Consider the following 25,774-nt stretch of genomic DNA (forward strand, 5'->3'; position numbering starts at 1 on the left):
CAGCGCGAGCTGGGGCCGTGACGTGATGGACCATAGAAAAAAGGACGAATGCAGGTCCAAGTCTTCTGCTGTTTTTCTTGCATGCCTTGCTTTCTTCGAGGAGCGCTATACGTTCCTGGTGCTTCTCGAACACGATATATGTAAGGTATGACACGTGGCACGTACACATGCGACCGACACATTATTCCCGTTCCTGATTGTCCTTGTGAGCTTCGTCAAACGAATAACGCCCTCACATTATAGTTGATGCAGTAACTACCCCGCCTCATTGAGGCACGCTACCACAGAGTACATTATTACGAGAAACAGCTGGTTCACCTGCAAGACCTGGTATAGACCATCAGAGTGCTTGGACGGTGGTCGCACACAGATTAGCGGAAGCATCTAGTGAGCCCTCTTTGTGATTTTATTCCTTTTTTTTAGCTCTTTACAAACTGTTATGAATGACCTTCTTAACGTCGCGTTTCCCAGGTAGTCCAAATTTCCGGAACCCTCCGCTACGGCGTCTCTCATAACCATTTCGTGGTTTTGGGCCGTTAAACCCAAGATATTATTAATATTAGAACGTGCCATTTTCCATAACAGACTCATTTCATCGTCGTTTCGTCCTTACAACAATGAAAAACTTGCATGCATGGACTCTTGAATTAACGAAGTCATCATGGTTATACCACCATACGAAAAAAAAAAATTCCTTGAACTATTAAACACGTAACTGTCGTTTCTTTGTGAAAAACGTGCGCAGTTAATTGTTCTTTATGCACCCTCTTGCAACTGCCTTGTAATGATAAGATTCGTTTCGAAAAAAAAAACAAGAACATACCACAGTATGTGCTTAAGTAACGAAAGTAAAACAGTGTGTCACTTAACATCAACACGTGTGCATCCGTAAGAAAATCATGGTCACAAAAGCCTAACTAACGCATTTTTCACCGCACTGTAATATTTGTATAAGCTCTCCTGTGTTGGCACAGTTGCAAATCAACCCACGAAGTGATACAAACTCCTCACATTCAAAAAATGGGAGACGCATGCTGAACACTTCAAATGCCACCATCTCGCTTCTTTTTATCATATATATTCATTATATACAAGTACCGCCATCCAGCGGACAATCCAAGGAATAAACGAGAGTATGTACCACATTTCTGCTGTCAGCGCTTTGTCAACACCGAGAGCGTGATAACGACGCCGTGCTGCGTTTTTCGTAACATGTGGACATGCGGGTATGTGCCCGAGGGTGGGTATGTGCCACTGGTATGCGGGTATGTGCCACAGGTTACGCACTACGGGGGACGCACAAGCCACGCCATAAAGAGCTTCGCCCCTAAAAAAAAAAAGTCAACAGTTCGACTCTACACATAAGGGATCTGCGGCAAGTGCTTATACCTGTGCAAAGCAGTTATGCTTTCGTTTGACGTAGATACCTGATATCACTTTTCGCTGAACCTGTGAATTTCCTTACTATGCCTTGAGTTTAATATGAAACGTTCACGCGAAAGGAATTTGTCAAGAATAAGGGACAAAGGTGAGTTTCATCAAAGTATATCACACGCACAGGCTGCGTGTGCCCCAACATCTCCCCAAAGGCCACCAATTCTCGTGGACATATCATGGAATTAAAGTGTACTTCTATAGCAAGGCAGAGACGGGGGGACAGCGCTAAGTCAGGACAGAACGCAAGACGAAGACGACAGCACTGCCCCTGTCTTGGGAGGCAGGGGCCCAGTCAATCTGCATGCTCGCTTCCCCATCATATCGGTGAGGTGTCCTTCACCACGGCGGACCTGCGCAGTAGTTGTTTGAAGAGAGAAAGGGCGCTTAATTCCGCATCCCGTGTGTGAGCCCGACGCAACGTCGCTTGGGCGAGGGGAGAGAAATAACCGAGCGCGAATGAGATGCCACCTTCTCGAGAAACGAGTGCTCCCAACACCGAGCACCAGGTGGAGATACGAGAACTGTTAAACCGAAGGGTTAGATCGATCAATTGCAGAGAGACGTATTTTGGAACCTCCGGTGTAAAGGACAGGTCTATGCCTTCAACACAGTCAGCAATATCGGGGAACCACTAAACAGTTTTGACGTATCGGTCGACGCATCGGCTCAACAGCTTCTGCATTTGCTGGTGTTATGAGCCACGACTGCAGTTAAACCGATTCTTAATCAGCCCTATCAAAGCAGGTAAAAGGGAGATCGCTTTCCGTTGTCTTCAAAATTCTCTCTAAAAAAAAATCTTGTAAGCCGCATGTGATGGGTTTAAGTTAAGCAAAGCAAGCAACCAGACTAGGGGAAACATGCAGGGTTCCTTGTGGCTGTTTGTGATAAGTTAATTGTTTCTTTAAAGGGACGTGTAAGAAGGAAAGTTCAATGCTGATGCAGGAAAAAAAAGTTCGCAGTCATTCTGTAAACGCACAAACTTGCACATGGGTTAAAATATGTTGGATCTCGCTACGGAGTTGTTGTTTTCAGAGCACCCAACAAATTGATATATATATATATATATATATATATATATATATATATATATATATATATATATATATATTCGCTTTGGTCTAGACAAAGGGAGAGAATAAAGCTAAGTCTGATGCAAATGGGTGTGTTGTAAACAGAAACAAGTATGTTCCATGTGCAGAGAGAGAGAGAGAGGAGGGTGCGTATCGCAGTACATTATCTTGTGGCATTTGTTTGAATGGTCAGACGGGCAACTGTCTCAATAAAAGGCTGCCGGAGCATTATCTCTCTTTACATAGCAGCTCGTCTTCCCATTTGGCGCCAACCTGCGCCACGTGTAGGTGTTGATTGATTGATTGATTGATTGATTGATTGATTGATTGATTGATTGATTGATTGATATGTGGGGTTTAACGTCCCAAAACCACCATATGATTATGAGAGACGCCGTAGTGGAGGGCTCCGGAAACCTTAGCCACTAGACCACCGTGGCGGGGCACCCACGTGTAGGTGTACACCCGTTCTTTGTAACACGGTTGCCATCTTCAAAGACCGAGATCGACTCACTGGTGAAGTTTCTGAAACCTTTCACATCAACAAGTCATGTGTTTCTTGTTTCAGCCAAACCTCGGTGGCATTGCACAAAATAAGAGTTTCTTTTTCTTTTATTGACGAGCGTATCCCTAAATTACATTGTTTCTCAATTGTCATGCACGTTTTCCTTTTTTCGCTTATGTATGTTTCCTTTGAATAAACTTTCAGTTGTGAGTGCTGCGCTATATGTGTTTCCTCATTTCTTTCAATGTTTTTTTTTTTTCAGTGCGCTGTTTTCTTCAAATATGAATACGCGCCAACTCGCCCAACTTGCCATTTTGTTGCAGGTATAATTATGCCAAAGAATGAAACGTACACATTGAATTAAATCAACGTACATTAAAGTGACCGAAAAGTGATTCAAGTAAACTAAAAGCGCCTCTCACAGCATTGGCTTTGGCTTGAGATCTCGCTAGCATTAAGTACTAGGGACACGGTGATCTTTTTCTTATTCTCCATTTGGGGGAACCCGGGAGGGAGGGAACAAGATAACTCCACATGGTGCAAACACTGTTTTATACTGCACTTCTAATATTTGCGAAATACCAATAAGACCTCATGTCCTACTTCAAGCACGAAGGCGATTGTCAACGGCAAACTAATTAAATTGATCGCGTGAAAGTACGGTGCAATCTATCATTTCTTGCATCATCAAGAAATTAAGGCTTTATATGCAGTAATTATGAGCCGAGAGTTTAAACGCCCACGAAAAGAAAAAAAAAGGGGGGGGGGGGGAGATTCTTCACTCAGAGCTCCTTCAAGAATTAGCGGAACGTGCTTACACTCGACAAGGCAAGTAACAAAGCGAAGCAAAAGTTCAGTCGTCCACAAATATGCAAAGAAAGCAACGAAAGAAACTCGCAGCGTTCATCTTTCAAAGATTTTGATATATAGCAGGGAAAAACAAGTTATTCGATCTTGGGAAACTAAAAAAAATTACAAAAGGAAACGGGACAGGACGAAAGAGAGGGAGGAGGAACGAAGGCGCTGATTCAATGCTTTAATGAGCAGAACGCGACATTTAAAGGTGCGGGATTTGGTTCAACAAAGTCAACGTTGATTAAGTCGATCGTATTGGTCTTTTGTTGTGTTTCATGCGTCATTTAGCTATATGCGTATACGACCATGTAGTACCAATCAGCCCAAGTCTACAGCCCACGTTTTTTAACTTGGGAAGCATTTGTTTTTACATGTATTTTACAAGCCTCCCGTTAATTAAAAGTGGCGGCAATCAAGAAAGAAACACGGCGCGACAAATCTGGCGCTGGAAATGAACAGATCCTGAGCGTCCATCACGCCAATGTCCCCCAGAGTCATTAGTTGTTTATGTGTTGACGGCGTATTTGTTTCATTGCTCACGTAATGGACATCCACCCTCTCCCTTCCTACCCTTCATGACAAAAGCTTGCCGCTTTAAAATTTCTGTACTTCGCCACGATCCTTATTTTGTCGCCTTACGTATACGAAAGCCACGCAGGTATACTGAGCTGCACAATCTTAGATAGATAAGTAGGGTTTAACGTCCCAAAACCTAGATATGATTATGAGAGATGCTGTAGTGGAGGGCTCCGGAAATTTCGACCACCTGGGATTCTTTGACGTGCGCCAAAATGTGAGCACACGGGCCTATACAGCATTCTCGCTTCCATCGAAAATGCAGCCACCCCAGCTGGGATAGCTGCACAACATTATCTGCTCCATATTTTCAAAACCTGCATTATCGTCTCTCAATGACATCATGAACGTATTCATTGATCAACTTATACGTATATACGGTCTGTGGCGCTACTCCGACGTCAACGAGTGATTGACGTCGTCGGTATTTCTTTCCTAGCAATAACCAAAAAACGAGTGGCTCTGCACGTAGTTTTTATTTAACGTCGGCAACATCCAAGCCTCGCCTATAGAGATAAGCGTTAAAAAAACAGACGTTTTCATCAGCTAAAGTTATTCTCCCAATAAATCGTTAAATACACCGCTTCGCGACAACTATACAGAGCGAGGGAGAAAAGGGAGAATGTACGTCACTGGAAGAGACGCTCTGACAGCTGTGCCTGCGTGGGCACTGCAGCGTGTGAATACACTACGGTGGCATTCGTTGACGCTGGGGCAAACCCGCCCACGTCGTCTATCGATCTGAGACTGCTATGCGCCATTCCCATTCACTGAATGAAGGCGGCAGGATTGCACCACAGCTGTGGAAACGGGAGCGAAATTCCACCAGTGCGCTGGCGCAGGGCGTATACCTATCAGTTTACTAGATGTCCCTGCTCCTCACTATACCTGACTCGACGCCCATGTGAATAAATTACGCGTGTTTCAGAGTGCAATCACACAAATGCAATGGCTACACAGCGTGGACTTCCAAACTATACGTCTCACTCTAAATAAGAAACGTATGCGTAGTCGCTAATTAAACTCTATGTGTTTGTAGTAACTTCTGCAGCATCAGCAGCAATAAATAATAATAATAATAATAATAATAATAATAATAATAATAATAATAATAATAATAATAATAATAATAATAATAATAATAATATCTGGGGTTTTACGTCCCAAAAACCACGATACGATTATATGAGAGACGCCGTAGTGGGGGGCTCCGGAAATTTTGACCATCTGGTGTGTTTTAACGTGTACTGATATCGCACAGTACACGGGCTTCAACTATTTCGCCTCCACCGAAATTCGACTAGTGCTAATTTCTGCCCAGCTCATTAGGTGACGCAAAAAAGCTAAAGGTTATAGCAAAATTATAACTACCCAGCTGGTTTAATGGGCGACACACATTTATTCCCATAAGCGGGGAGACTATCTCTGACGACGGTTTCACGAAAAGTTTCGGTGTATTCTGCTTCATCGGGGGTGACGTAGTAATCTCGTTGTATCCAGACTACAAACACCTTCCACAATACATTTCGTGCTTTGATATAAATGCCCCAATTCCAAGCGTATACGTTGGATGCTCTAAAGCAAGGGTTGGCAACTGGCGACTCGCCAGTGATGCAGCCCGCAGCATGCATCACGAAGAGAACTCAGTCCGCAGCGCTACATAGTCGCCTGCGGTGTGACATTATCCGTGGTCACTGCCCCTCTCCAACATGACGAGGAAATTCACCCGCGAGCCACAACCTAATCTCAGGAGTCTGTGGTCACCGACAACCTACAGGTCCAATGGGCCTTCCGAACCTCCGCCGGAGTGCTCGATGGTCGTCCAACCATGCCTGCATCCCAAAGGTGTCAAGGTTCCGCTTGCATGTATACGCAGCGCTCGATTCGTCTCGCTTTGTCCTCTTGGCAACATGTAACTCTAAGTGGTATGCGACACAAACGAAAACTCGAGGACTTTTTTATCACAGTAGAACAATTTCATCCGGTGTCTGCGATCATTTTCCTTACTCCGCCGCGCTATAGATATCGGTGTAAACAAACCAGCCCGCGCAGCACTTGGTCCGCGACCACTTAAGTTTGAGACCCCGGCTCTCAAGCAATGGCGGAAACAAAGCATTTGATTGTCTAGCGATTTATTTCGTTACTTTTAGCCGCTACTCCCCCTCCTTTTTCTTATTTTTTTCTTTCGTTTTTGCAAGCTGCGCTCAAGGACATGCAGCCGCCGTAGGTGTTATCGTATGGTTTCCATATGCAAGAACACTGTAAAGCCTCCAAAAAGTGAACCCGCGGTGCGGCGCCGCTCATTAGAACCAACGGCTAAAGCCACCAACGCGATACGCGTAAGGGCCAAACCTCATAAGCGCGAAAATGCACGCGACAGCGACGAGCGACGCTATGAGCGACGAAACAGGGCGTTCGCACGACGTGTCGCGTGCTCTTTTTCGCGCGATCGCTCGGTTCTCCAGATTTAGAAACCGTCGCTCATCGCCCGGAAGTGCTGGGCTCAAGCAGCCAATAGCGAAAAACCGGAAAAGACAAAGACTACATAGGTGCACGTGACCCTGCGCGAGTCACGTATACGCAACAAGAAATAACGCAATGTCTATTACGCATGTGCATATAAAAAAGTGCTGCAAGGCAATAATAACCACTTTCCGTTTCATTACACAACAATATATCTTATTTTTAAATTGCATACCGTCGCTACGCGGTTTTCGTGGTGCGAGTAGACGGCCTCATGCCAGCAACAGTGGAATTCGCTCGCCGAAGCCGTCGCGTGAATGAGGTTTGCCTGCGCTAGCGACTGATCGCGCGAAGCCGATCTACGTCGCGTCGCTTGTCGCTGTCGCGTGCATTTTCGCGCTTATGAGGTTTGGGCTTAACACATGCTGCGATTTTCAACGGTATGCATATATCAAGCTCACAATATAAAAGCAGTCACATCCTGCAGGCCGACGCCCGTTCAGACGCAGAGCTGGAAAGGCAGCTCCATAGTGCACTGAACGCAACTCCAGTGCACGGAGAAGCGGACGACGCGTGCGTCAATTCCCTAAAACAATTTACCAACGCCCCCTGCCACCTATTGTCGGCTTTAGCGATGGTGACATGATACGAAGACTTCGGCCGTAGTTCTTCAAAGGTAAGAACCATTCAAAACAGTACGCCTGAACCACAGCGGAGAAACTCCATGAGCGTTGACTTCACATAACAACGCGACGGTTTCAATCGACATGCATCTACGGTTAACGAAAATCAAGAGGTAAGGAAGTCCTAAAGACAAACTGCATGCCCCGTGAACCACTCCCGCGAAATTTTCTTTCGCTCCCCGCACCGCAAAAAAAAAGAAAAAAAAACTGCAGCAGTGTTGCACTGATGTCTTCATTGAACGGGTGCCGAAGAGCGACAGGCGTTATCCCTGCCGGTTTATTCAATAGGGATTGTAAGCAAAAAAACGAAGGGAAATTAATTAAAGCGCAAGCACACGCAGCCCCCCCCCCCTCCTTCTCGGCGCACACATTAGCCTAATTACACAGACTGAATGAAGGCCTGGCTGACGACATCGCAAGGTCGCCGCCACACGCGCATGTGCGTGGCGAGATACGCGCCGAGTGAATTGCCGTCGAGAAAGAACAACATGAAGCGGAGATCGAGACCATGAGAAAAAGAGGGCCCAGCCGGGGCGCCGTATCAAGACAAACAAAAGGTTACACGGGGTGTGCCAATAAAGGGAGGGCCCGAGGCGGGTCGGCAATAAAGATGGGCGTGCTGTACAAAGTGCGTGCAGCTTTCGCGGCAGCAAAAGAGGACGGCGATCTACAGCGAGATCATGAACGAGTTACCAGGCGGTATGCAGGCATATGACGGCTGCTCACCGGCGAAGCGAATCGATGGCTGTGGTTCGAACGTAAGCGCGAACATAACTCGAAGTCAACGATGCGAGCATATGTAGTGCTTCAGTGAAGAATCTTGGGGTGACGCCAGTGAAAAAGGCCCCGCCGCGATGGTCCAGTGGCTAAGGCATTCGGCTACTAATCCGCAGGTCACGGGATCGAATCCCGGCTGCAGCGGCTGCATTTTAGATGGAGGCGAAAACGCTGTAGGCCCTTGTGCTCAGATTTGGGTGCACGGTAAAGAGCTTCAGGAGGCCGAGATTTCCGGAGTCCTCCACTACGGCATCTCTCATAATCATGTGCTGATTTTGAGACGTTAAACCCATCATATCAATCAATCAGTCAAGTCAGTGAAAAAGTACGGACAAGCATTTATGTACTGTGGTACCGATGTCTCCAACCTTGCAGAGGAGGTCGCGAATGCAGAATACTGTGGATGTGAGCGCTTTCCCGCAAGTGCAACGTTGAACTGCAGCGTGCGACTCTCGAATAAATTCTGCTCACTGATAAAAATTATTCGCTAGAATTATTTTTCTAGCGGAAATAACTAAAGCCGCGCCAGCAGCACGGAAAAGTAAATAGCCTTACCAAGTCACGTGACACCGGAAAGGTATACGTCACGTCCTCCGTGTTCTGAAGTCAAGCGATAGCCCCCTCGCCCACAAGTAGCTTGACGCTCCACAATTGGCCTCATGCTCAACTGCCAGGCAAGTAGCTATATAATATCTGCCAAGTTTTCTCAGAAGGCTCCAGATACCATGCATTTCAAAGAATCTTTATCCCTTCCCCAGTGCAGGGTAGCAAACCGGATGTGTGTCTGGTTAACCTTCCTGCCTTTTCTTGCATCTTTATCTCTCGAGGCGCAGATGGCCCTCCTCACATGATAGGAAATGCTCTGAGATGTCCTGCGACCTGGCATGCATGCGAGCCCAGAATTATATTCACTCTGCAGAAACCAGAGATTCGTCTGGTTCGTGGTGGCGACTTTAGTCGACCTCGTAAACCCATAAATGGGTAACACAAATAAAAAGGAGCGAACTGGCTGCTCGAGAAAACAACGAAATGAACACCAACGAAATATGCTATACGTCGTAGAATAATTGACAGCGCGACGGGAAATATGCTATTGTTTGCAAGCGCATTCCCCCACAACCAAACAATTCGCACCAGCAAGGACAACGAGAGCGACGTTAATAACGTCTTTGGCGCAGCATCTAAGAAGCATCAAACAGAGTCGTCGATGCACTATAAATATTGTGCGGTGGCCATGCGCAGGCCATGCATGCCTGTCCAGGCAGAACATGGGCAGTAACAGCGCCTTCTCCAAGTACATGCCTGGCCACCCGCAATGACCGCACGGCGCGTCGGCATAGATCGAAGGCGGGGCCCACGGCTGGCGTGTTATTGATGAACAGGTTTCCGGAGGTGGCTGTAGCGAGAGTATACGGACGATGTCTTTTTAATAGTCGGGCTGCTTGCGCTGCTGCCAACTGCGGCCGACTCCGGCAGACAGCGCGTCTGGGCCATGGGTCAACGCGGCCTTACGCTCGATATACGCGACCTGAAAGAGCGAATTAAGCGGACGCTCATTAGGGGCGGCGCACGCAGCCTTCAGGAAGGAGCGATATGTCCGACCCAACTTGTGCAGCCACTAATAATATAAGGCACGTTTTTTTATTTGTCTGTTTTCCCCGGCCATGTACATACAGTGGACAACAGTTTCCTCTGCCGCATCCAAAATTCAAATACGGCGACACGGCGCCCAGCCAGTTTCTTTTCGTGGACAGCAGCACATCTGCACAGACCAACACTTCAGTCAAATGTGCGGAATTATTAAATGTTAGAGCCGCAGCCATGCTGCGGTGAGTGTATAGACGAAGTGACAATGTTGAATGGCGGATCCGAAAAGAGTCAAGTGGGTGCAACTTTAACACGGCGCAGAAAGAGCGCATCATAATTAGGAAATGAGTACACGTAGAAAAACGTTGGTACATATGCCGTATAAGGCCGTAATTGTTCCCTGCATACATTCATAAGCCTCGTGTGTCTGCGGCCTGGGTTACGTAGATGAAGAAGTAGTGACGATCATTAGTCAGCACAGCCCTCTTGACCAAAAAAAAAATGGACTAAGCTTACCTCTCTATACATTTTAGCGATACATCAAATGTGTATCTAGCTCCGAATGAGAAACGAAAATTGGGGGACCCTTAAGCTTCGCATTTAAGAGTTGAACGCGATAGCGAAATCCGGCCCTTGTGCACCTTTCAACCGCTAAGCGCATACTTATTAATATGTGTTGTCACACACACACACACACACACACACACACACAAAAAAAAACGCGCGCGCGCGACGTACCTATATATTGATGGTACAGGTTTTAGATATATTTAACAGCACTTTTATAACAACTTCATGAAACTTCATGGCTCGTTAGTTGTGGGACACTAATTGACATGAACGTCCCGCAGGCACTTATTGATGCAGTGTGGCCACTTCCCTCTGCTAGAACGGCGCTCTGCTGTAGTCGAGACACGTTTTTCACGTCTCACAGATGGCACACAGACACACACACAGACACACACCCGCGAATGGTACATACGTATTTTTTATCTAAAGCAAGAGTCGCATGGCCTCCAAGATACACGCCGCGCGCTTGCCATCTCGGATGCCATAAAGAGTTTCACAATGCCTCACAGATGGCAGCACATTATCTAGCGCTTGCTGTTCATTTGATCAACAGCTCTGGAAAGGCATGATATGTTTTCCGCCAGATATGTATAGTTGTTTATATTTAGAGCTGTTTGAAAATTCCTGTGTGTTTTTAGCGGCGACGGCTGCACTATCCCGGCCTTTTTCGACGTAGTTTGATGGCCTCCGAATGCGCCTACAAATCACCGAATTGGCTCGTTTTCACCGGAACACCTGTCAAACGAAATGCGTCAAGGAGACTCCTTCCACTGCATGGTATTTATGTAGTGTTTTTTTTCCCGAAGCTGCTGCAAGTAACATCTTGGCGGCTATCCACCTCAAAAACATTTACGAAGAGCTAGACTTTAGACCAGACTAGTACTCCATCTTAGAGAACTGTCTGACCTCACCCCCTTTTTGTTTGCATAACACGATGTGAAGAACTCTCCATGTGAGGAACTCACGCTGTGTTAGCCACTGAGTGTTTATGAGTAACGCTTGAGCGCTTATTTTCGCGATTAGATTGTACTTTCGTTCGCTTGATTTTGTCTTTATTGCGCAAATGCTTTATTAAATATTACGAAGAAAAAGTAACATTTATTTTTGGGACATTCTAAAAAGAACGTTAAGAAAAGAACTTCCAATCACAGCCCATGGTATTAGGTTCCTTCCGTTCAAAAAGAGTCTGACTGATAGTACTCCTTACGACTTGTTTATGTTGTTGGGACTTTATTTATTATGGAAAAGTCGCATGATCGATAGACACGCCGAGCCACCACGGTCGACGAGATCTGTATTCCGAGAAGCAGCTGCTCAAGTGCGCAGTGTTGTTGAGACTTTTGACCCCGTTCCGGAGTGGCTTCCCGTTCTTGACGCTTGTGTGTCTGCCTGACTTCTGATGAAACATGTTCTGTGTACTTACTGGTGATAATCTCATTCATTAAAGAAAAAGAAGTAACATCGTGGCTTTGTGATAGGACACCTGCTTGTCACGCGAACGGCCTGGGTTCGATCCTCAAAGGGGCCGAAAATTTTATTCTTTATTTTATTTCCTTCTTTGTCAATTTTTTGCTCACGGACGATTTTTCGCTCACAACCAACGGTGCCGACGCCGACGGCGGAATTTCTGCGGCACGAGCTCTCCGCTATCGCGTTAAAAAGGCATTTCCGGATTGAAAAGGAGCCTTTGCGAAAGCCGTCTCTCCCTCCCATGCATTCTGCCCTGCCGCGTTGGTAGTGGCTCTCGACTGCTAACCCGCACGTCGCGGGATCGAATCCTGGCTGCGGCGGCCGCATTTCCGAAAGAGGCTAAAATGCTTAGGCCCGTGTGCTTAGATTTAAGGGCACGTTAAAAAAACACAGCTGGATGAACTTTCCGAAGCCATCCACTGCGGCGTCTATCACAATCACATCGTCGTTTTAGAACGTCAAACCCCATATATTATTATTATCCCATAGATTTTTTTTCCTGAAGGCAAAAAAAAAAAGAAAGACTCACAAGAGCCCTGACATGCAATCGACTATGTATACAGACGATTCGAAAACGAAAACCTTCTCATATGTGGCTACATTATCATCCCAATCGTCGTCGTCGAAACTTTAGGGTCACGTGAGTAGTAGCACAATCTGTTCACGCTGTGGCTAAAGACGATGATGGTGGTGAATTATAGCTTAGCCATTTGTAACAACGGGATAGCAGTTGTCAACCAGCGACTCGTTACGCAATTCACATGGTGTGACGCCTGGTGCAATTCTTCGCTTATACCAAGCAAAATTACACCCATTAATGCGACTTAATTTTTCTACGACATGACGACTGCACGGGGGTCTTTTTCCAAAGTCTATTCAACGCTGGCGTGGCTCTGTGTAAGAATACGTTACCGCCACGCAAAATACCACGACCCCAATAACTTCGCAAAACTAATACCTGACTATACGTCAGTAGCCGAGACAACCACGACCTTAATACTATAAGAACTAGCAGTAACCCAGATGACACCCCACCAGTAATGATAGAAGAAGTCAGAAAAGCTTTGGAGAGGATGCAAAGAGGCAAAACTGCTGGTGGGGATCAGGTAACATCAGATCTGCTGAAAGATGGAGGACAGATTGTGTTAGAAAAACTAGCCACCCTGTTTACGAGGTGTCTCCTGACGGGAAGGGTACCAGAGTCTTGGAAGAACGCTAACATCATCTTAATACATAAGAAAGGAGATGACAAGGACTTGAAGAATTACAGGCCGATCAGCTTGCTCTCTGTAGTATACAAGCTATTTACAAAGGTAATTGCTAACAGAGTAAAGAAAACATTAGAATTCAATCAACCAAAGGAACAAGCAGGATTTCGAACAGGCTATTCAACAATTGACCACATTCATACTATCAATCAGGTAATAGAGAAATGCTCAGAGTATAACCAACCACTATACATAGCCTTCATAGATTACGAGAAGGCGTTTGATTCAGTAGAAATATCAGCCGTCATGCAGACACTGCGGAATCAGGGCGTAGATGAAGTATATATAAACATTCTGGAAGAAATCTACAGGGGATCAACTGCTACCATAGTGCTTCATAAAGAAAGCAACAGAATACCAATCAAGAAGGGTGTAAGGCAGGGGGACACAATCTCCCCAATGCTATTTACCGCGTGCTTACAGGAGGTTTTCAGAAGCCTAGAATGGGAACAGTTAGGGATAAGAGTTCATGGAGAATACCTTACTAACCTGCGCTTCGCCGATGACATTGCATTGCTGAGTAACTCAGGGGACGAATTGCAACTCATGATTACGGAGTTAGACAAGGAGAGCAGAAAGGTGGGTCTTAAAATTAATCTGCAGAAAACGAAAGTAATGTACAACAACCTCGGAAATGAGCAGCGCTTCGAGATAGGTAATAGTGCACTTGAAGTTGTAAAGGACTATGTCTACTTAGGGCAGGTAATAACCGCAGAGCCTAACCATGAGATTGAAGTAACTAGAAGAATAAGAATGGGGTGGAGCACATTCGGCAAGCACTCTCAAATTATGACAGGTAGATTGCCACTATCCCTCAAGAGGAAGGTATATAACAGCTGTATCTTGCCGGTACTTAGCTACGGAGCAGAAACCTGAAGACTTACAAAGAGGGTTCAGCTTAAATTGAGGACGACGCAGCGAGCAATGGAAAGAAAAATGGTAGGTGTAACCTTAAGAGACAAGAAGACAGCAGAGTGGATTAGGGGACAAACGGGGGTTAAGGATATCATAGTTGAAATAAAGAAGAGGAAATGGACATGGGCTGGGCATGTAGCGCGTAGACAAGATAACCGCTGGTCATTAAGGGTAACTAACTGGATTCCCAGAGAAGGGAAGCTAGGGGGAGACAGAAGGTTAGGTGGGCAGGTGAGATTAAGAAGTTTGCGGGTATAAATTGGCAGCACCAAGCACAAGACCGGGTTAACTGGCGGAACATGGGAGAGGCCTTTGTCCTGCAGTGGACGTAGTCAGGCTGATGATGAAGATGATGATACGTCACCTGAGGCATCAAAGGAGCCCGAGCCTTTCAGCCCATTCTGCACGAAATCGGGTCAGACAACGCAGGACTCAAGCAAATGTTCAAACAATAAATTTCAGTACCACTGTATACTAAACTACAGGATCGAAAAAGCGAGAGTCCCGGAGACCACGTCCCTGGACGGCCAACCAGCCGAAGGCTTGACTATGTACTAGAAAGGTCTATACTAAAAAGTTCGCACCGTCCGTCCTCGGAGAATCTATATATAACTCGACCAGGCAAAGGCAAGACGGGTGAAAGACGACGCAGTGGTCGCCCCCCTTCTCCGCGCCCAGAGTGCACAATCGTGTCGCGCTGTCGCACGGCGGTGAAGACCCGTCTCGTTGTCTATAGCATTCAGGCAACGGCGCTGTTCGCGGCTTTTCTACTCTATACACGCAGGCAGAGACGAGCATCAAAGCAGCGCACAAAAGCGACCACCGTGTATACATACAAACATTGATGCGGCGCGTATACAGCTGCACGCGTGGGCGGAAGGCGCGAGCTGTCCATCCGGCTGACATCTATCCGCACTTTTCTCTCACACTGCGTGCAATATGGGACCGTGTCCGCTATACCCTCCTCTCGACAGACACTGCCAACGCCCTGACGGGCTGACAGAAATTGTAAACAGGCCGTTTCGTTCGCGCAATGGTGTGAAATGCGTCACGTCTGGAGACAACGGACGGGCGGCGCAGGCTCATGCATACGGCACTGAAAGCAAACCGCATAGATGTGTTCTTAAGGTGTTTTTTTTTTTTTGAAAGAGGGAAGGTTGAAGAACAAAGAGCGCTTTCGCTGCAAACATTCGACGTTTAACCAATATGAAGGAAATCAAATGCGCCAACCTGACCCCTTCCTTGCTCGCTCTTCCCACACACACACACATCACGCACGCGCACATCAAGCTCACCGAGAAGAGAGATGCAGATATATACGCGAACTGTGGAGCGGTTGTCGAAAGACTGCCAGCAGTTGCGCGTGCACTTGCTGCACGCTTCATCACCTTCGGCATTGTGCGAAATCGCGGACGCGAGCTCGCTACCACAGGATGTTGTTCACAAACAAAAGAAATAAAGCCAGAGTATAAAGCACTCGCTCAAGACGTAATTTAATCGAGGTTTCGCGTACGCCGCTCTGCGTGCATGAGTCGATTCCGCAACAGGCAGTCCGTGCGCGCGCCGTATACGGTGGCGCATATAGGGTGCGGAGTCGCAGCGGGTACTTGACAGGCGGCCCCAAAGGCGGGGAACGGAGAGGGAGAAGAAAAACAAAGGCTCCATCTGGTGTCTGATCCAATTTGGCGTCGGCCGCCTCGGGGAACTTAATTTGCCATCGAGAGTGCACCCACGAACGAGAAAAAGACGAAGGAAGCGACGTCCTCAGCAAAAAGAATGAAATTCAGCCAAGGCAAGCAATGCATGCGTGTAGAATAAACGGCGAATCGCTCTCAGGCCTCTTGTGGCATGCGTGCACTCTTCCCTCTTCAATTAGAATGAAAGGGTGTTGCCTCAAGGTGCAGAGTCGAGGCACAACGCCCGTCCAAGCCGACGATGGTGTGATCGAAAGAGACCATGCGCCGCCAAAAATTTGAACTCAATAGACGGCTTACGAGCGCCTTTATATTTCACTCCATCCATATGTCACATAATACTTCCAGCGGCGACGGCCACCCCAACGCTGGTTCTGGCAAACAGGCCCGAAACAAGATTTTTTTTTTCGGGAATGGCCGCTTTTATAATTACAGACAATACAGCCTTTCTCGGGACACTTCAACACAAAAATTTCGGTCTGTCTGTCTATTTGTTTGTCTGTTTGTCAAGCGAAACGGTTTAAGTACGCCCACATGCGCAGCGCCCACATTGCTCTGGTTTCTCCGTTGATACTTGTGCTATCGTCGATTGAAAATCATTCATTGCGCATATCAGAGCCAAATATATTACTACATCAATGTTCTGCGGTATGTTTCTTTATACTAGAAAAGGCATACATAAGTAATTCTGAGAACTGTAGCGTTTATTACGCTGCGCTGACAATGCGACGCTATGCACAAAAAAAGGCGAGTTTCCTACGCTTCGCTAAGACAATACGATGCTGACACCTACCTTGCAATCTACAAAATATGGCCTCCAAGATTGTGCGCGCTTGCTATAACGGAGGCTATCCTTTCGTTTTGTGAGATTACCGCCAGGTGGCGCTCATGTCTCACGCAGCGCCTCCAGAATTTCACTCACAGATTTTCTCACGCAAAACGTAAAAACATAAATGCTTTATTCACTCTCTCCAGACGGAAGACTCTCGTCTTTCGACGACATTTGCAGTCAAACATGCAGATACGGGGCCAATTTTTCTCAGTAAAACACCACCCTTCATCCGAATTTCAGGGCAGGGGGAAGGGGTATATGGCACCTTCTTCCCTGGATACCGGCCTGCTGGCGAATATATCATCGGGCGGTTATATTATGTGATTCTTAAAGAGAAAAGAAGAAAAAAGTGAGCCCCGTAACTGTGCATTTCCGATGGAGGCGGAAATGTTGTAGGCCCGTGTGCTCAGATTTGGGTGCACGTTAAAGAACCCCAGGTGGTCGAAATTTCCGGAGCCCTCCACTACGGCGTCTCTCATAATCATATGGTGGTTTTGGGACGTTAAACCCCACATATCAATCAATCAATCAATCAATCAACTGTCTGCATCAGATTGCGACACCTCAACAGTAGCTCACGAGGGATGGGGGGAAAGAAGGGATTAAAAGGTAAATAGATAGAAAGAGGGAGGAGAGAGCGAGGCGCAGGGACAGCGAACGACAGAAAACGACGGAAGAGGAGAGAGGAAAGGTGGACACGGTCGCAGGAGGGGCGGTTATATTCAACATTCGTACGTACCAGGCCCAATGCTTTAACCTAAACCGCCATGCACTACCAACCCACCTACACAACAGCGCGCCCAATATCACGGCGCAACATTTGCGCTTCAAGACTAGCAGGCAAATTGCTGGGTTGCCCTCCACCGGGCGCAAATGTGATGGTGGTGACAACGATGATGCTAGTAAATTGCTAGAATCGGTACAATGTTCTGGGGGCTTACGTGTACAAGGCAACAGGTTTTTCAAAACGCGGCACCTATCCACACAAACACTGATACTGTCGCAGTGGATAACCACATTCCTCATAAGCAGCCTGCGTTGATAGCGCGATTTATCGACTTATATGGTACACTGGAAACCAAGGAACACCTTTCGAGTAATACGTACAACGTGTTCTTACGGGAAGACACTCCCCTTGCTGTGTTGAATATTGTGAAATAAAAAAAATAGATAGGAAGATTTTATATATATATATATATATTATATATATATATATATATATATATATATATATATATATATATATATATATATATATATATATATATATATATATATATATATATGGACGGCCGCTGTGATAGCTCAGTGGTTAGAGCATCGAACGCTTTATTCGAAGGTCGTGGGTTCGATTCCTGCTCACAGCTGGTAATTTTTTCATCCACTTTTCTTTCTTCTTTCTTCTTATTTACATTCCATTGGTTCTAATAACTTCCCCTGTACATTCCTTGGCATTACTGTCTGTTATATCTCATTAATATTGTGTTAAACCACGGAAATACGAGCCCTTAGGTATACACTTCTCTCCCCTATATATATATATATATATATATATATATATATATATATATATATATATATATATATATATATATATATATATATATATATATATAAACAAGATAGAAAACATTTCAGCTATATATATATATATATATATATATATATATATATATATATATATATATATATATATATATATATAAACAAGATAGAAAACATTTCAGCTATTTACCTCCAGAATAAAATGAGTATAAAAATTATTGCTGCATCTAATAACACACATAAACGTAATAGAATTGGTGTGTTATAAAACCGGTGGATAATTCATCACAAAAGTTTCCCGAAATCCTAGTAAATATCATTGAAAACTGAAATAAGGCTCAAAGTTATATATCACATTTGTCCCTCTATGGGTACTCTGACCGACGCATCGTGTTGCAGGCTTGATGTCGAGAAAGGAATCGCGTTAACACGAATAATAAAGTGCTTTAGAACAGCAAAGGAACAACCAGGCGTTCCACGATGCGAACGGCGCAACGAGTGGCTCGTCGAATGACCCAACCCATCACAATAGCTTCAGTCATAATTGTTTGTCGTCAGTCACAGCGTCAAAAAATTGCACAAACTTCCTTCCAAGTGTGTAGCGAATATACGACGCTTCTCCTAATAATTACCAAGGATGGTATAGTGAATATATCCCTACGACACAAAAACTTTTGGTTAATGGCGTAGTGGGTACCCTGCGAGTGTGTTTGAAAGGCCTGAAAGACTCTGAAAGGCTGTGCTTCCAGCTTTCGCTGTGACTAAGGTTCATTAATGAAAAATTGCTTGAGTGGAAGCTCCCGCAATGCCTTGCCAGCAGAAGTGAGGCCAGCTTTTGCCACTGCCAAGATGACGAATTGATTGATATGTGTGATTTAACGTCACCAAACCACCATATGATTATGAGAGACGCCGTAGTGGAGGGCTCCAGAAATTTCGACGACCTAGGGTTCTTCAACGTGCGCCCAAATCTGTGCACACGGGCCTACAACATTTCCGCCTCCCCGGAAATGCAGCCGTCGCAGCCGGGATACGATCCCGCGACCTGCGGGTCAGTAGCCGAGTACCTTAGCCACTACACCACCGCGGCGGGGCTGCCAAGATAACGGAAACATGCTGTTTTCTGTTAGTGGCCACTTAAAGATCAAATGGCTTTGATACGTTAATTTAAATGCTACATTAATTCTATATTAAAAGATAGTCATTCCCGACAAAATGACTCACAGAAACGAGTATGTGTGACTGAATCTCCAAACAACTTTGCCTCCCTTTAGAGGCTTACTAAAGAAAACTAGTAACACTAAGACGTACTCGGAGCATTATGTGACCCGAAAAAGCTTCCACATTAAACTCGTTTAGTGTGCGAAAGAAATGATCCGTTCTTAAGCGCTGAAGGGTGATACTCTATCATGCCCCTACTAAGATGGCCGCCGTAGTCACCATCTTGCCGTAGTCACGGATTCACTCCTGTACAATCATTTCCACTCCAGTAACTTTTTTTAATCTTTCTTGGTTGTGACTGCGTGTGCTGGGCGTTCTGCGCAGACCTGGCGGTTTCTTTTCTTTTTTTTTTTTCAACTACATCAGTGCTTCTTTATTTTCAACTACATAAGTGCTTCTTTAGATTAAATTCCTGGTGCTTCCCCAACAAGGGTTACTTCTTCCTTCTCCAATTTTTCTTCCTGAAGCAGGAAGCACATTACAATCACTTCAAAAGAAAGAGATGGCGCATGTCTCAACGAGGTCCATGGCATGGCCCTCAAATCGAAAAGCATTGTCTGTACCCAGTCTTTTAAGACGATATCTGACCAACATGACGTGAAAAGCATTGGATGGTGTCACAAAATATGTTAGTAGAACTTGAGTGCGTTTTGTACTAATTCCGTTAAACTGAAATGAGTTAGCATTGCTTGCAATGGAAGCTTAAGGGATTTATACAAAAGTTCGTAGAACTGAATAGTTCATTTAACTGACGTTCCTTCAAGTGGTATTTTACTGTACTTGTTTTTGACACAGTTTCCAACCTGCACAATTCGTTGCGTCTATTTGATAACTTTGAAAATTTTCTTCATTTTGTCCGGATTATAGCTTTTTTTAAGAAGTGGCCGACATACAACCTTCAAGTGAAGAAAAAGTATTGTACGTAGAATGCGCCAGATTCTACATTTTGATACGTCTTCATCGAAGCGTTGGATCCGGCGACAGTTCCTGTTCGAGATTTTTTTTTTACCTCTTGAAGCCTCCATGATCTCCTAAACTTGTATGCTCTGATCCACACAAGCAGTTTTACGTTATTTATTTATTTTAATGAGGGAAACGAGATGGTATGATATATATATATATATATATATATATATATATATATATATATATATATATATATATATATATATATATATATATATATATATATATATATATATAGGGGGGAGCGGAAAAGGCTCTTCAAAGCGGGCCGCCACAGCAAACAATCGCGAATCAGACAACGGCAGCCATGGTATATCTGACGCATCGCCGCCACCCTATTTCGTCGTACATTTTTCGCGCTAAAAATAGCTACATTTCACAGAAGCGCAATCCCGTCGCAGTCTTGGAGGTAACCAGTATTGATCCAGCCAGCTCGGGCGGAGAGCTAACGCAAAGGAGGCGGGAGACGGCGTCGCCGAGGCGAGCGCTGCTTCAAGTAACGAGGCGGGCGACAAGCCGTCAAAAATGCGTCCGCTGCACGTAGAAAGCGCTGCAGATCGATATGCAGAGTTGTCTGGTCGACCGCGCGCGGAGGAATCCACGGGGCGCACACACGCATAAACCTGATCGTGACGCGCAGGGAGGGAGAAGTCGTGCGACATTTCGCGTTCCCAACCCTGCGTGCCCCTATCTCGCCGCGCCGTCGGGGGAAGCATGAATCGGGAGCGCCGCAGCCGTTCGGCACTCGCTTCGGCGTCCCTCGAGTGTATACCAGCCATCCTACTCTCGGAAACACGCGCAAATTCGATTTAAAACAACATTATTTACAAACTCGAAGCGCACTGATATACAAGTGAGCTGTTCGGCTTTGAATAGCGTTACGACACATCTTAGTGCACAAAAAAAAAAAAAAAAAACGCGCGTCGACGTGTGCGATATACTCCACGAATGGCGCCCTTCAGACTTCAACGGTTGTCCGGGCGCGTTTTCGTGCAAAGCTGCGTCACAATTATTATCGCTTCTTCTTTTGTTTTTGTGCTTCAGTGTACTGAGACGTCGCTGATGCGTGAAATAAAGCAGTCAGCCCATGCTGCCACGTTCATCTGGTTTCCGTCCCTCTCAAGGTATAACAATTATTACAAGCACCCAACATACTTGTCCGCCTCGATGAATCAATCAAGTGAGTGACAGTGCCTATCTTGGAACATGATCAACGATGAAATCTTCTCCCCTCGCGCGAATTGCCCCTCGCGCAAACCGCTCCCAAGCCCAAGACAAGCAACCGAAGAGGTGTCCCGGAGAGCATTTCAGCAGAGGTTAGCATCACGGAATCGTGCCCCCGCGGTGCGTAACTGAGATTCAAAAAAAAAAAAGCAAGCTATGTACCCACAGTGCGTATACGGCGTGTACGCGGCGAGTTCACAGTGGAATCAGATCAGCGCGCACAAAAGCTTTAGCGCGTTGCCGCAGGCGGCCAAACGTTGTCGACGCTGTATAGCGCAACAATAAAGGACTGCCTCGCGCCAGTCGCGGCTGCGACTTGCGCACGCCGTATGCCGGTTGCGTCATCCAAACGGCCGTTCCGGTCCACATGGCCGAGGCGGTGGGAACAGTCCCACGTGAGAACAAAAACATCGGGCGCTGCAGCGCATCGTGTACACTCTGTGCCTGCAGCAGCGAGCTCTGAACACAAGAGCTACCTCCGCAAGCACGTACTTCATTCTCAAGCGTCAACTGCAGTGCAGACTTCAGAAGACGACGTTACCGCGCCTGTGTCCGGGCAGGGTATACAAGGCTGCCGACACAAGCTCGTCATGCTCACACGCTTTCATTGGGCCTGCATCGAGATCTATCGAAGTATTATATTTCAATTTGATGTTTTCTTGAAAGGTCGTTTGTGCAAACTTCCCCCGTTAAACTGGAATTATCCTATAGATACTGCAAGATCGTTATCACAGAAAATCAGCGCAACGCAATTAAAGGGGTATCCTCTAGCTACAAAATGCTCGACTAAAGAGAGTTCACTTATTGCAAAACCGAGATTCAGACACATCCGCGCGTGCATGCACGCGTAAGCGTCCTTATTTTTGCAAAAAAAAAAAAAAATTTGAATACGTGATCGCATGTATGCAGCTTTCCTTCCTCTATAGTTGCAACTACGAAATAAAGCCTCTCGCGCAGATTTCCGAGAGTTCGCGGGTAAGATGCTGCGTGCACACGCACACCAAGCGATACCAGTCTCTGTTTTTTTCTTGCTTGTAGCTTTCGCGCGCGCGCGCGTGTGTGTGTGTGTGTGTGTGTGTGTGTGTGTGTGTGTGTGTGTGTGTGTGTGTGTGTGTGTGTGTGTGTGTGTGTGTGTGTGTGTGTGTGTGTGTGTGTGTGTGTGTGTGTGTGTGTGTGTGTGTGTGTGTGTGTGTGTGTGTGTGTGTGTGTGTGTGTGTGTGTGTGTGTGTGTGTGTGTGTGTGTGTGTGTGTGTGTGTGTGTGTGTGTGTGTGTGTGTGTGTGTGTGTGTGTGTGTGTGTGTGTGTGTGTGTGTGTGTGTGTGTGTGTGTGTGTGTGTGTGTGTGTGTGTGTGTGTGTGTGTGTGTGTGTGTGTGTGTGTGTGTGTGTGTGTGTGTGTGTGTGTGTGTGTGTGTGTGTGTGTGTGTGTGTGTGTGTGTGTGTGTGTGTGTGTGTGTGTGTGTGTGTGTGTGTGTGCTTTGTTCAGCTGTACTTATTAACGTGCAGGCTAATCAACATTTGTAGAGCCCTCGAGAACCATCACGTTACAGTTAGTTACCCTGTAGACCGCAACACGGGCAATCATTAAGCTGCCTGATATAATTGTTGAATTTTAACGTTCCAAAACCACCATATCGTTATATGAGAGACGCCGTAGTGGAGGGCTCCGGAAATTTCGTCTACCTGGCGTTCTTTAACATGCACCTAAATCTATAGGTACGCGGGCTTCAGGCATTTTTGTCTCCATAACAACCTGCCAAGCTATAGAACGCAAGGAGTGCATGTAAGCGCATTCCCTTCTCTCTTTTATAGCAGCCCACTTTCCAACACCAGTGAAGGATGGCAAACCGAGCGCGAACTTCGTGGGCAGCCACACCGTGTTACACCAGTTTAGCAAGGCAACGCGTTCGATTCACCAAAATGGCATGCACTGTTTTTCGGAACGGGGCGAATCAAAAGGGAGGCCGAAAGAATAGTACGCGGTTGAAGTCCGGAGGCAGCCGCCAACCGAGCATCTCGCATACCTCCGTGCTTTATAGCCGCGTCATCGTCGAGCGCAACAAGGAAGGACGTCATGCCGGCCGCTTCGTGAGTGGCGAAAAACGTTCCTGTTCCGGTTCAAGCGTTTCCCGCCGAAAGCGGGCGATCACCTCCGCTTTCGCTGCGGGCTCTCTCGGGCAAGGGCAGCCCCTTCGCCAATGGTCATAAGCAACCAGGAAGTCGGAACGAGCGCAAATACAATGCTCGCGGGCGCACGATACCGTTGACGCTCGGTGCATCAAGGAACATATATTTGCTGCCTCCCAGGCGCAATGAGGCAGAGCGAGCGTACTAGCGGAAAAGGGGAGAAAAAAAAAAAGGAGGGACGGACAAAAAGAACATAGTCTGATGTAAGAAAAATATGAATATATTGAAATGTATGACAAAAATATGTGAAAATATATGGAAATATATGAAAAATAGGACCATAGTCTGACAGCGCGATGTTCGACAGCTTCGTTCCAAATAAAAGAGAGCGAAAAAAAACTTCCTTTTGGCACTGTGATCAGAGCCAGCTGTCCTCCATCGCAGGACAGCGTTCATCAGCGTTGACAGACTATGGTGGTATACATGCAATCTTCCCGCGAGAGAGGGAGGTATATGGTCAAAGGTGATGAAAGGGCGCTACTCCTCAGCTCTTCGCAAAGTCAGTGGCACGCATCAGTCACTTCGTAAGCCAGGATGCTGGGGAGGCAGTCGGGTAACCTTCCCGCTGTTATGCAGTGCTCAGTGCGGCAAAATGTCGCCAATTGGGCAGACGGGAACAAGCGGCTCTAGGTATGACGTATTAGGATTTAAATTCATCCCATAGAAACTACTGCACATTTTTACTTTCCGCGCATGAAAAAGGCTCCCATTGCCGTGTCTTTTTGTGAGCAGGAGGGCGCGCTTAAGTGCCAACCACTGGCACGCGTATGCTTGCGCCTACGCGTCAAAAGCGTCTAGTCGCGCCTGTGGAGGAAAAGGGCGTGCAACTACTGGCACGCGTCGACCACGTTGACGCCCACGCGTCCAAGGCCGATGCGCAATGTTGCTTGATCTTTTGGCTTGGAACTGTCCAAGTTCAGCACAGAACGGCACGTTCTCAACTGGAGCGGGAATGTATGTTTCAGAGAATATGAGAACACGTTAACAAGTTGATAGTGCTTCAACCACCACAGTTTAGACTATTTTAGAGGTAATTGACATTTCAGTGCCCAAAGTAACTACAGCGGTAGCACCAGAAATCAACATCGGTGCGTGTGCCGCTCCCGCGAATGAACATTCGCGTCTAGCATACTGTACGGCTATCATAGGCGTGTGCAGGGCTCTCCTTAAGGGGGGGGGGGGCAAAAGTTTGTCTCAGTGCCCCTCCCCAGGGCTGACTTAGCACCCCCTCCCCATTATGTTAATATATGGAATTGACATTGAGCTCCCCCCCCCCCTCCTCTCTGCGGTGAATGAGGCGTGGCTGCCTTCCTGATCAGGTTTACAAACCACCGGGTTTCTATACCTGCACTACCAAAGTTACTAACAATATCTTGTATATGCTGGTACCTTCAGTATATTTACACAACATATTTTATATCAGTCAACTTAATAATCACGCCTGCAACTTCATGATCTGAGAGATTTAAGTCAGTCATAAGACTACAATTGAGGCCAGAGTAGCAGGCTTTCGGTTGATGTGTGTGTTCGAAATATCCTCTAATGCAACAAAGCACACCCGGTTCTTATTGACACAAGAGATATTGGTCATAAGATAGGAACCAAATACTGCGTAGAATGCCTTCGGGCATTTTCCATAGCTGAAATGTGCTCTAATGCAACTAACTGTGCCTGACACTTCATGATGTGACAGATATTGGTCAGAATATTTCAACTGAACCTTGCACTGGAAGACTTCTGGACGTTGTCTTTAGTCAAAGTATTCTCTAAAACGACAGACGACACCCAACTGTTCATGAAGTGACAGATATCGGTCATAATATTAGAACTGAAACCTCAATACAAGACTTCTGAACGTTGTCTTTAGTCAAAGTATTCTCTAGAATGACAGACGACACCCAACTGTTCATGAAGTCACAGATATCAGTCAT

At 46.2% G+C, this 25,774-nt stretch overlaps 1 protein-coding gene and 1 non-coding gene across 4 annotated transcripts in view; one reads left to right on the plus strand and one right to left on the minus strand.

Moving 5' to 3' along the window:
* LOC119161585 (ecotropic viral integration site 5 ortholog) overlaps positions 1-25,774 on the minus strand; it is a 284,075-nt gene that overhangs the window by 194,896 nt on the left and 63,405 nt on the right. The window lies entirely within an intron of this gene.
* Positions 17,997-18,069, plus strand: TRNAK-CUU (transfer RNA lysine (anticodon CUU)). Its single transcript has one exon. It is a non-coding gene; the product is annotated as a tRNA-Lys (tRNA).

Source organism: Rhipicephalus microplus, chromosome X (assembly GCF_043290135.1).
Source record: "Rhipicephalus microplus isolate Deutch F79 chromosome X, USDA_Rmic, whole genome shotgun sequence".
NCBI classification, from domain to species: Eukaryota; Metazoa; Arthropoda; class Arachnida; order Ixodida; family Ixodidae; genus Rhipicephalus; species Rhipicephalus microplus.